The sequence below is a fragment of the Neopelma chrysocephalum genome, unplaced genomic scaffold, assembly GCF_003984885.1.
Source record: "Neopelma chrysocephalum unplaced genomic scaffold, ASM398488v2 Primary Assembly neopelma1_123, whole genome shotgun sequence".
Taxonomy (NCBI): Eukaryota; Metazoa; Chordata; class Aves; order Passeriformes; family Pipridae; genus Neopelma; species Neopelma chrysocephalum.
In genome coordinates this window covers 413,340-423,660 of record NW_020897785.1, presented here as the reverse complement: position 1 = coordinate 423,660, position 10,321 = coordinate 413,340, and positions in this window count along the sequence as shown.

Genomic DNA, 10,321 nt, shown 5'->3' with positions numbered 1-10,321 from the left:
ACCTTCCACTAGACCAAGTTGCTCCAAGACCAGTCCAACCTGGCCTTGAACACTTCCAGGGGTGGGGCAGCCACAGCTTCTCTAGGCAACCTGTGCCAGGGCCTCACCACCCTCTGAGTAAACAGTTTCTTCCTAATGTCTAATCTAACCCTTCCCTCTGTTAGTTTGAAGCCATTCCCACTTATCCTGTCACTCCATGGCCTTGTCAAAAGTCCCTCTCTCTTTTTTTTTTGTGAACTCCCTTTAATTACTAGAAGGTCACAATGAGGTCTCCCTCTCCAAGCTGCTTCCTCAGCCTATTTTCACAGGAGAACTGTTCCAGCCTTCACATCACCTTTGTGGCCTCCTCTGCACCTGTTCCCCAGGACCTCTTATTTTTCCTTCAGAAGGGCTTGGATGTGCCACCAGAACAGTTGCACCAGTGAAGGACGCTGAAACAAGTGGGCTGTGTGGGCTCCACAGACAGAAATGATGGATGAATCTCCCAGCTGGCTGCCAGCACTGCAGCACAGCTTGTTTTCCTCAAATCCATGTGTGCTTCACCCCGGCGCTCCACGGACTGCGAATCCGAGTGCGTTTGACAGCGTGAAGGCAGAGTAACAGTCTGGCAGCCGGGACCCCTCTGGGAAATCCTGTGCCTGGCTCCTGCTGGCTCCCGACGTCAGGGAGCTGCAATCATGACCAGAGGTGATACCTTCATTTTCAGGTGCTTCTGCTCCTTCAGCTGTTTGCCTTCCCAAATCACTCTTTATTGCTACGTGTGAAAACCTCCACCACTGTGCAAAATTACTGTGTGTCGGATGGGAACGGACTCCCGGCGCTGGATTTCAATAGAATATTTCACAGCTCTCTGATTGCCGGGAAACGTCCATTTCTGCTCCAGTCTGGGCTGACCTGCACAGGTCACAGGCTTTCACAGCCTCCTGGTGCAGAGCTGGGGGTCTGGAATCAAATATGTTTAGGTTTGAAGGGCACTAATTCAGGGTCCCCTGTACCATCACAGTGGGCATTTCTGTCTGACCTCTGTTCACACTGTTGCTTGATGCCTTTTTGTCCAAGATGCTGCTTGTCTGTGCTGTCTTCTTCCCTCCAAGCATCCCAAGATGAAATTCTTGGCTGTGAGAGTGGTGAGGCACTGGAACAGGTTGCTCGGAGAGGGTGTGGACTCCCCATCCCTGGAAGTACCCAAGGGAAGGTTGGATGGGGCTTGGAGCAACCTGGAATAGTGGAAGGTGTCCCTGCCCATGGCAGGGGGTTGGAATTGGATGAGCTTTAATTTCCTTTCCAGCTCAAACCGTCCCATGATTCTGTGAACTCTGCAGTGCCAGATTCATGCTGCAGTGTTGAAGAGTTGCCTTATTGCCACATTGCTTTTTTCTCCTGCTTATCTTGGAAATTTTACTTGGGGTAGGACTACACAGGTTCTGATATCCATGACTTATAAATACATATAGATACAATCCTTGACCCCCATCAAGATACCCATCAGGGTGTTATATTTTCTCTCTGTTTTGTAGCAGAATCACAGAATACCCTGAGCTGGAAGGGATCCAGAAGGATCATTGGGTGCAGCTCCTGGCTCTGCATGGGACAACCACAAGCAGTGATAGCACCGTGGTTGGTCTTTTCATTGACATGAACACCAGTGGCTTGTCATGGGAGGGAGGTCAGTGCTTCAGTGTTCACTGAGGACTGAATCATAGAATCATGGAATCATAGAATCATAGAATATCATAGAGTCATAGAAACATAGGATCATAGAATCATATAAACATAGGATCATAGAATCATAGAAATACAGGATCATAGAATCATGGAATCATAGAAACATAGAATCATAGAAACATAGGATCATAGAATCATAGGATCATAGAATCATAGAATCGTAGAATCACGGAACCACAGAATCATAGAATCACAGAATGGTTTGGGTTGGAAGGGACCTTAAAGCTCATCTCATCCTAACCCCTGCCATGGGCAGGGACACCTTCCACTAGACCAGATTGCTCAGAGCCTTGTCCAGCCTTCCCTTGAACACCTCCAACGATGGGGAGTCCACATCCCCTCTGGACGTCTCCGAGGGCTTCTTCATCACTCCTCACTCCTGAACTGGGCGAAGTGTCACCTGCAGTCTCCGAGGATATTTCAAACTCCATTGCATCAGTGCCCTCTGGTCCTTTGTCGCTGTTTCAGACCCTGGTTTGCTGTTCAGATGATCCTCCTGAACCACAGACATTTCCCAATGTGGCAGCACAGTGACTCACTGTAGCACAATAATCACACACGACCCCTTCCGTGATCTCCCCGGCTCCTGCACAGGGATTGCCATTCCCACTTAGACCACCAGCTCGTCAAATCCCGCTTCCTGCCTCCAGCAATGGCCAAAACCTGAGGCTCCAGAGGTTGCCTCCAGAGCACACCAAGGTAACTGCACAGTCCTGGCTGTGCTGGTGGAAAAGCTCTCTCCCGGCTGCTGCGGAAGATCCACTTATGCGCTGGAGCATGAGATTTGATTACCTTTCTTACAGGATCTTCACATGCAGAGCTAGAAATGTTCATGGTCATGCAATTATCCAGTCACAGCAGTTGACTCAGTGACCTTCTTTGGCAGTGAAGTCCATAAATTGCCTTTACACAGCCAAGGGCCCTCTGATTTCCTGCTCGTCCATTGAACTTCATCTTCAATGAGTGACATCCAGTGACTTATATTTCCCAGGGCAGGGTAAAATGGAGAAAGTGTGTCAGGCCTGTTGTTTCCTTCCCTTTTTTAATTTGAATATCCTCAAACTCTTCTATTGTCTTTGCAAAACATTTCTGGATTTTTGACCGTTTTCCTCAAACAAGGTTATACTTGTGCGGCTCTTCAGGGTGTTCTGACAACCTGGAGAGAAGGTGAATATCACCCATGGAATGTCCAACACATCCTTTGGATTCTCTGGGCAAAGATATCAGGTATGTTTGGGAAAATACACGAATTATCGTAGAATCCCAGAAGGTTTTGGTTGGAAGGGACCTTAAAGATCATCTCATTCCAAACCTCCTGCCATGGGCACGGACATCTTCTGCTATCCTAGTCTTGAACACTCCAGGGATGGGGCAGCCACAGCTTGTCTGGGCAACCTGTGCCAGGGCCTCCCCACCCTCACAGCCAAAAATTCCTTCCCAATATCTCATCTAACCCTGCCCTCTGGCAGTGGGAAGCCATTCCCCATTGTCCTGTCACTCCAGACCCTTGTCCCAAGTCCTTCTCCAGCTCTCTTGGAGCCCTTTTAAGCACTGGAAGGGGCTCCAAGGCCTCCCCAGATCCTTCTCTTCTCCAGGTGAACACCCCCAGCTCTCCCAGCCTGGCTCCAGAGCAGAGGGGCTCCAGCCCTTGGAGCATCTCCGTGGCCTCCTCTGGACTCGCTCCAGCAGCTCCACATCCTTGTGCTGTTGTTCCCCAAGGCTGGAGGCAGCTCTGCAGGTGGGGTCTCAGCTGAGGGGGCAAAGGGGCAGAATCCCCCCCTCCCCTGCTTCATGCCCAGGGCACAGGGAGGTTCTGGGCTCTGAGGCCACATGGTTGGGTCATATCCAACTTCTCACCCACCAGCATCCCCGAGTTCTCTTTAGGACTACTCTGGATCCATCCCCCACCCCGCCTGTATTTCTCCTTGGGATTGCCCAGACCAAAGTGTAGGACCTTGCACTGGGCCTTGTTGAACTTCATGAGGCTCACATGGGCCCACCTCTCCAGCCTGTCCATGTCTCTCTGGATGGCAAAACACAAGAGGGAAGGTCTGACACCTTCTGAGGCCTAGCAGAAGAGGGAAGATGATGAGTGCACCCTCCTAAATTTTCAGACAAGAAAACTCTCAGTGATGCAGAGCATAACCGACCAGAGATCACATTTCTCAATCACAAGGAACAGGAGAAACAGCTATTCAGGGAGAAGGAAAACCCCTTAGTTTTAGGGAGAGCAATGCCACAAAATAACATTTAACATCTCTTCGAGCACATGCTGCTGCAGCCTGGAGTGCAAGGAGCCGTAAAAGTGACTAAAGCAGGAGTCTCCGGAGCGGATTGCTCAAGTGAAAGGAAACTGGGATGAAATGCCAGCCAGCCCCGTCGGTCCCTCATCCAGGGCTGCTCAGAAATGCCTGATGCTTTCTGACTGGATGGCCAGGCCTGGAGTAATTACTCGGTTGCAGCGTTTTCACTTTTAAAGTGAAAAAAAAAGTGGTTTCGTATCTTTGCATGAGTTACAGTTTTGCCTCATTTATGAGCTGGTACTGTTGGTGAAGGTCTTTGCTGATAGGCCTTTTGGTTTGCTCCGCTCCTGGTCATAGTGGCCACATGGCCACTGTCCTACTCCACCATACCTGAAGCTGAACTCCCTGGGGCTACAGCTATACCTGGGAATTAAAGAATTTGAGGCACAGCTAGTCATCCACAGAGCTCAATGGCTTCTTTCAGCTCAGATGAGACACTGACCCAAATAATACTAGGAAGCTCAGGAGTCAGCATAGACAAGGGACCCTTCCCAAGGCACCATCCGGAGGAAACATCCTGTTTTGAAGACTGAGGAAGTTTAATAGCATGGGCATGGCTGGATACAGCCCAACTGGCCACTCTGTCTTGGGTTTGAGACATGAATGAGACCGTGTTTAAACTGTAAATCTCTTAAGAGATTTATAAATGCCTGGAGAGAGTCTGGTGAGGTGCTCTGGTCCCATACGCTAGCTATGACTGGGGTCATTACTCACATCATCCCTTCTGAGGGGTCTCTGGGGACATAACCTCAGGTTGTGCCAGGAGAAGGTCAGGTTGGACATCAGGAGGAATTTCTTCGTGGAAAGGGTTGCCAGGCTTTGGAAGGGGCTGCCCAGGGAGGTGTCCAGGGAATGACTGGACATGGCACTCAGTGCTCTGGGCTGGGTGAAAAGGTGAGCATCAGGCACAGGTTGGACTTGATGATCTTGGAGGTCTTTTCCAACTTCAGTGATTCTGTGATTCTATGACTGGCACAGCCATGTCTGTGCCTGGTCCCTACCTCTGTGCAAAAGCCCAGGACACTTGGAGAGCCAAGTGACCCAAATCCACCTCACAATGAGCTGCACCAGAGCACAGACACAACTCAAAGCCTTGGCACCACCACACTCCTCCTTGCTGACCTTCAGCCTGCTTGGTCCTGTTCATCTTCTCAGCTGAGTCACCTCTGAAGAGGCAACTGGGACAAATGTGGGACAAATGGACCAAAAAGATGTTGGGCTGGGGGGAGCAGGTATTCCTGATGTTTGGCCCTTTATCCCTGTTTGCCACCTTTTCCTGTAAGATATTGGCATAGCTCCATCTCTTGTCCCCAAGGTGACCCGCACTGTGAGGTGCATGAGTATAGGAGCACCTCCCCCTGGACCTCCTCATCCCACCCTCACTCTGCAGTCAACAAATGCCTCCAGCCCACGAATTCTTCCCTCCTGCCAGAGCACCCTTTCCCAAGGGGAATCACAGCCACCAACCCCCAGGATACTCTAAACCCTGGAATTGCTAAGCCATTCCCCATTTCTCCATCCCAGCCACCTTCCCCACACGCTTTCCTTCTCTAATATTTAAGGAGCCACGGCTTAGGAGCCCCAGCTTAGCATCACCCCCTCTAATAGCTTAAGCCCTGGATGAATCCCCTTGATTTTAGGGCACAGGATGTTGCTGGAATTCCTTGCCTTGCTCCTCATGCTGGGGTCTTTTCTGTTATTTATTCCCTGGATGTTCAGAGCATGGCAAGGTGTGTTATTATTCAGATTTTAGACTCAGCATTTGCTTATAGGTAAGAAAGCAGGGGAGCAACTGAAAGGTCTATATCATACATCCTCAGATGTATAGTATACATCTGAGTATAATCTTATACTCATAATTTTATTTATTTATAATATACATCTGAGTATAATTTTTATACTCAAAAATTGAATAATAGGTTAAAGTTATCAAGATAAAAGGTTCCCTTCGGAAAAACTCACAATTCTTTCTGTTTGGGGCAGATATTCCCAGTATTGGTCAATTCAATCCTCCTCCCATGCCATGTACTGTCAAAACCAGCTTTGGCACAGTCACTTTATTTGTATCTGATGCTTTTTAGGGACTGGGTTTAAGGTCTCAGCTTGGTCAGAGATGGCACAACAAAGCAATGGAGATGTAGAGCTGCCAGGCTCGTGGGGGTGGAAAATCCTGGAAGCAATGGATCTATTGGCTCTGATTTTATTTGGGTTTTGTCAGGCTAATTAGAAAGTGCTGCACAGTCATACATTGGCAGGTCCTAAAAACAGTGTGGTGTTGGCTTGATAGATGAAGACATCATGGGACTGAGGGAAGAGGCTTGCATTGGAATATCCTGGAGACAGGATATCCTGAGGACAGGGTGGAAAAGGGGTGCAGGATTGGGGATTTTGGCCATGTAACACAGGCCATCTCCCTTTGTCCATAATGGGGTACATTTTTCACTCCATTCTGCCCTTGGAAGGGAGATGAACACACTGGATGCACAAAAGGGGAAGAAAACAGATGAGGCATCCATAAGAAATGCCTTGGAGTGGGGGGATAGCAGTGATCCCAGCAGGAAGCCATTTATTCTCGGGATACTCACAAAGGGGCTTTGCCCAAGACATATTTAAGCAGCTTATGGCCATTAGACAAATGTTTAATCTGCAGAAAAGTGGGCCAGCAGGCAGGCAGGTGCTCGGGTGCTTTTAGAGCCGTGGAGCAGCTGGATCTGGGAGAGGGAGCAGTGGAGGGGACCCAGGGGACAGGGAACCACAGGAGTGCCAGGGCTTGCACCTCAGGGCTTGGGAGAGCAGGTGTGGCAACTGCAAATGCCAAAAAGGTTCTGTGGAAAGGTGAAAGGAGCTCCTGGAATCACCCCACAGCAGCAGGGATAGGCAGAGACAGAGCCCCAGAACTGCTGTCCCAAGCCCTGTGGCACTTCTTCCACCCCTGTGTGGCTTTCGGGACCTGAGCCAGTCAGGTGGGAGGAGGTTTAGAACAAAGCTCTCCAGATGTGCAGCTCCAGCCTTGCAGATGCAGCCACTGCCGAAGGGCACGGAAATCCAGACAGAAAATCAGCTCATTTCCAGATCTGATCCTAGTTTGCCCTAAATAAAGGAGCGGGTGGGTCTGTGGGGGGCAAGAGCAAAGCGGGAATAACTTCAGTCGATGCACTTCTCCAAGGAAAAGGCTGGAGCTGGGGCATCCCTCGTGTCCGGGAGCAGCATTTCCCAGGCAGGTGCCGTTATTTTGTAGTTATCCAAGAGATGGCAGCCTTTCCCAAATCTTCTCCCGGGCTCTGACCGGGAGACACACGTTTCACCTTGATCACTGACACCGCAGCTGGCAAGCCCGTGGGACACACAGCTCGCAGCCTGTAGAGAGCTGCTAAAAGCCACATTCCCAACCTTGCTGCCGGGATTTTGCTGGTACTGGTTTTTGCCTGGAATGTAGGTCGTGCCTGCCTTCTCCTGGAAGAGGGATCTGGATTTTCCCTTGGTTGTACGTGAGCTAAGTTGTCTCTATGCTGGCAGCCCCAGCAGCCTGGGTTGCTCCTTCCTCACCATCCATGGTGCCCAGAGCAGCTTCGGTGGGAGGGGGTGTTTGGATTGGGAGCTCCAGGGGTAAGAGTAGGAGCCAGGGATACTCTGGCTTGCAGTCTCAGCTCTCTGTGCTCTCTATTCCCAAACTGTCCCTCTGCAAGGATGATGGGACGAGCTCCACCAGCCGGTGCCTTTGCTGCTCCAGAGCCTGTGCTACTGGTCACCCTCCCACAAAAGACCAGAGTGTCCCCTCAACATAATGGTTTGATTGGAAGAGACCTTGAAATCGTCTCATTCCACCGCTCTGCCATGGGCAGGGACACCTCCCACTATCCCAGGTTGCTCCAAGCCCTGTCCAACCTGGCCTTGGACACTTCCAGGGGTGGGGCAGCCACAGCTTCTCTGGGCAACCTGTGCCAGGGCCTCACCCCCCATTACAACATTCCCACCTCCCTTCCCAGAGTTTTCCTCTGCTTCAGTTTTCATTGCAGAAGCTCCTCAGAGTTGGAAATTAGGTCCCCTCCACGTGCCCATCCCCTGCATATCCATTCTCCAGAATTCCATTCTTTTCCAAGCTTTCCTTTTATCAGTTCACCCTTCTCTCCACATTAGATTTGCAGCCTCTGGAAAATTACAGGCGCAAATACAAACCAGCATCCTCAACTCTGTCCTCCTACCTCTGTTTCCCTTAGTCCACCATTCCCAGAGAAATGTCCCGCAGTGTATTTCTGGCTCTGCTCCTGTGGACTTGGATGCACTGGAGGCATCTCTTCCAGACCATTAAACGGTGCCAGGACCTGTTTTCTGGGCCTGAGGCCAACTGGCACTACCTGGCCATGTCCAGACCATGTCTGGTGCGTGAGCAATCCCCCATCCCTCCACATTCCCTGTCCTTTGCAGGGACACTTTGCTGTTGTTCACACCTGGCACGTGGCCTGTGTGGTGGTCAGGACATGAGGGGGATCCTGGGAAGACGCTGGGAGGGCTGGAAATTACCTTTATGAGCATCTTTTATGGATTTCCAACCAGCATAGTGAACAGGCACATCCCAGACAAGGAGGGAATTGCCTCCCTGACACCTGCAGCCAGGTGCAACGGGCTCTGCTGACCCCAAGCTCCCTAAAAGATGAAATTATCATTATCTGTAGCGGATTTTGTGTTTTCCCAGGGCACACTGGAAGCAGGAACCAGTGGGGTGGGCAAAGCACGAGCAGTGGACATCACTCCCAGTGCTCTGAGTGGGTGTTCCTGCCCCTTCTAAGGGATTTTACTACAGCCTCAGGAATGCAGATGGGGAAAAAGGAGGGCAATGTGATAGCAGTATTACTGATATTTTTCCATAGGCATAAAATAATTTCTTTAAATAAATGCCCCCTCTGGTGAAACTGGGATTGGGATTGGAGTTGGTGGAGAACATCTGGGGAAGGGAAAAGATGTGGGATGGGCTGTTTTTCTCAGATAAAACTGCAGTGATCAATTTTTAATTTCAGCTTTTAAATCCTTTCCCTTTGCTGTGCATTAAAACTCAGTAAAGCCATGATTTTCTTCCTCTCAAATTGAGATGGGGAACCTTTTCCTCTGGGCTTAGGATAACTCCCCTCTGTCTTATAGGAGGTGGCACCGGAGTCCACAGCTGAGAACACTGATGGGAGTGAAAGGAAAAATTGGCCTCAAACATCTGCAGAAGGCAATTTATATTTGGTTTTCCAAGAAAATGGTGAACAAAGAAGACTCTGGGATCATAGAATCATAGAATGGTTTGGGTTGGAAGGGACCTTAAAAACTGTTTCATTCCAACCCCTGCCATGGGCAGGGACACCTTCCACTAGCCCAGGTTACTCCAAGCCCTATCCAACCTGGCCTTGGACACTTCCAGGGATGGGGCAGCCACAGCTTCTCTGGGCAACCTGTGCCAGGGCCTCCCCACCCTCACAGTGAAGAATTCCTTCCCAGTATCCCATCTAACCCTGCCCACTACCAGTTTGTCCAGAAAAAAGAAGAAAGTATTCCTTCCAGATCAGGCAAACGTTTTCTTTCATGTCTGTGCATTTTAAATCCTTGTTTAAATAAAAACACGGGACAAAAAGGGGAAGGTGAGAAGCCCTTTGAAGGACTGCCTGGTTCATCCAGCGCCATCCCACAGCAATGGGGCTGGATAATCCGAGGGAATGTGCTTTGACCTGGGAGGGAGAAGCTGCAAGAGCTGGAGAGGATGCCCAGATATGCAGAAACAGCCACAGATGTGCCTTGAGGGAGGCAGGTCCAAACTGCTGCATTCCCTGCACAATCCTGTTTGGATTTCTTCAGCAGGGTGAGACCTGAATGAGTGTCAGGAGGGCAAATGCCTCAGGGTTGGTATTTAACATCATGGTAGCACAGTATTATTTAGCAACTTGCCTAACCCATGGTGAGACCCTCCAAAATTTTTCCAAATGGATGGTGTCTGGCAGTTAGGATGTATTTCCTTGACTATTCCTTACATTTCCCAAGCTCTGCTCTACTTTCTTTGCTGCTGTCAGTGGCTGCAGCTCAACTCTCACCAGTGGCTCGTGGTTTGCTTTCACGTTGACCAGATTTTTCTCCTTCAGGTGTCCCCAGTGATGCCCAGAGATGCTGCCTTGGCTGAGAAGGAGCAGTTGGAGGGCAAGATCCCTCTTCTATTTCCTCGGGAAGAGTCTCCTCATCACTCATGGGTGCCATGGGCTGCTTGCTCCGTTGAGTGCCAACTCCTTGGGAGGGCGAATGACAAAAGACAGAAGAAGGGAAAA